Raw genomic sequence first — 2,500 nt, 5'->3', positions numbered from 1 at the left:
TTGCGTTTGCTGATGATTTGGTGTTGGTGAGCGAATCTTGGGTTGGTATGGCCGCCAATCTAGTGATCTTGGAATCATTTTGTGGGCTATCGGGATTGGAGGTTCAGGCCAGAAAGTGCCAGGGCTTCATGATAAGCCCAACCAAAGATTCATATACGGTGAACAACTGCGACCCATGGACTATCAAAAATAAAGATGTCCATATGATCCAACCTGATGAATCAACGAAATACCTTGGTCTGAAAATTGGCCCTTGGACTGGCACTATACAGCCTGATCTACATTGTCAGCTAAAGACATGGATCTCGAAAATCGATGAGGCGCCTCTGAAGCCAACTCAGAAGGTTGAACTACTCAATGCCTATGCCCTACCCAGATTGTTATATCCTGCAGACCACTCGGACTGCAAGCAATCAACTCTCCGTGGGTTGGACCAAGAGATTAGAAAGGCGGTAAAAGGATGGCTCCACCTTCCCGCTTCAACTTGTGATGGACTGTTATATGCCAGAGCCCGAGACGGAGGCCTTGCCATCTTGAAACTGGAAAAAACAATCCCTTCGGTTCAAGTTAGAAGGCTGCAACGTATAGCAAACTCGTCCGATGCTATCACCCGTAATATTGTGTCCTCGCAGGGTATGGAGGAAGAATACCGTAATTTGTGGGTACGAGCAGGGGGTGACAGTGATGCAATCCCAACATTCGTTCTCAGGGACTCGGTGTCAAAAGAACCTGTATATCCGAGACCCTGCGATTGGAGGGAGCATGAATTTCAGAGATGGTGCGAAAAGCCGGTTCAAGGAAGGGGCATTGTAAACTTTGCGCATGATAGAATCAGTAATGCTTGGTTGAGGCCATGGTGCGGCTTTAAACAATGCTTTTTTATCGCAGCACTACAACTAAGGGCAAATATTTACCCAACAAGAGAAAGCTTGAACAGAGGCAGAGATGGGGCCTTACGTTCCTGCAGGAAATGCTCTGCCAGACTCGAGTCCCTTTCGCACATTCTCGGTCAATGTCCTGCAGTACAGAAAGCAAGAATTGCGCGACATAACAAGATCAGTAACATTCTGGCAGACGAAGCGGCTAGATTGGGCTGGTCTGTATACAAAGAGCCACGGTTCATATCCGAGACGGGAGAGATGAGAAAGCCTGACCTCGTGTTTGCAAAAGATGAGGAGGCGGTTGTGATCGATGTCACCGTCCGTTTTGAGCTTTCAAAGAATACCTTGTCAGATGCTGCCTCCCACAAAGTTTCGTACTATACCCCTCTTGGTGATCAAGTCAAAGTGCTGACGAAGGCTAGCAAGGTCACATTCTTTGGATTCCCGGTTGGGGCAAGAGGAAAGTGGCCCCTTGAGAATAACGAGGTACTTACCTCCCTGGGCCTGACCAAACCCAGAACGACATCACTGGCCAAGATGATTTCCCGCAGAACGCTGCTTTTCTCTCTTGATATTCTGAGAATGTTCTGTGGAAATTATGCGGTCTATGAACAGTCATAGACAACCTCCGAAACAAATAATAGTTTTGTTTTAAGATGTCATTTGTTTTAGATTGATTTTGTTATTTTCGAAGGTGAAGTCGGTTTTTATTTCATTTTACTATTTTCCACAATTTAGATTGTTATTTTCCAAGACGAAGTCTTGGTTCTTTTTTTTATTGTTAGTTTTTTTTTAACACGTCGTATTTGTTACTTTAGAGCTTAGAGGGGACTTTATTTTCGCCTTACTATTTTCTGCCTACAAAGAAGATTAAAAATAAGCTTTTTTCAAGATGGTTTTGTTATTTTCCAAGGTGAAGTCTTGGTATTCTTATTTTACTATTTTCCATAAAGAAGACCTTTCTTTTAGATTTTGTTATTTTCCAAGACGAAGACTTGGTATTTTTATTATATTGCTATTTTTTTACACGAAGCTTATTCAAGAGCACTTATATAGATTAGACTTTGTTATTTTAATTCTTTATTTTTTGGACTACATCAGTTCGAGAGTCCTGTAACTTACTATTTTCTGCCTACAAAGAAGATTACAAATAAGCTTTATTTAAGATGTTTTAGATTAGATTTTGTTATTTTCCAAGGTGAAGTCTTGGTTTTTTTATTTTACTATTTTCCACAAAGAAGACTTTTCTTTTCTTTTAGATTTTGTTATTTTTCAAGACGAAGACTTGGTATTTTTTTTGCTATTTTTTTACAGGAAGCTTTATTCAAGAGCACTTATATAGATTAGACTTTGTTATTTTAATTCTTTATTTTTGCACTACATCAGTTCGAGAGAAGACTACAAACCAGCTTTATTTAAGATGTTTTAGATTAGATTTTGTTATTTTCCAAGGTGAAGTCTTGGTTTTTTTATTTTACTATTTTCCACAAAGAAGACTTTTCTTTTAGATTTTGTTATTTTCCAAGACGAAGACTTGGTATTTTTTTATTGCTATTTTTTTTACACGAAGCCTATTCAAGAGCACTTATATAGATTGGTCTTTGTTATTTTTATTCTTT

General features: G+C 39.4%; 1 pseudogene; it reads left to right on the top strand.

Annotated features, from left to right (window-relative positions):
• Nucleotides 1-2,500, top strand: part of LOC142920988 (28S ribosomal RNA) — a 10,543-nt pseudogene that overhangs the window by 5,232 nt on the left and 2,811 nt on the right.

This window comes from Petromyzon marinus, unplaced genomic scaffold (genome assembly GCF_048934315.1).
Source record: "Petromyzon marinus isolate PM22_M1 ecotype Great Lakes invasive population unplaced genomic scaffold, UKy_Petmar_22M1.pri1.0 PM_G_Scaffold_78, whole genome shotgun sequence".
Taxonomy (NCBI): domain Eukaryota; kingdom Metazoa; phylum Chordata; class Hyperoartia; order Petromyzontiformes; family Petromyzontidae; genus Petromyzon; species Petromyzon marinus.
Note: the sequence above shows the minus strand (reverse complement) of the source record. Positions and strands in the feature narration are given on the sequence as shown.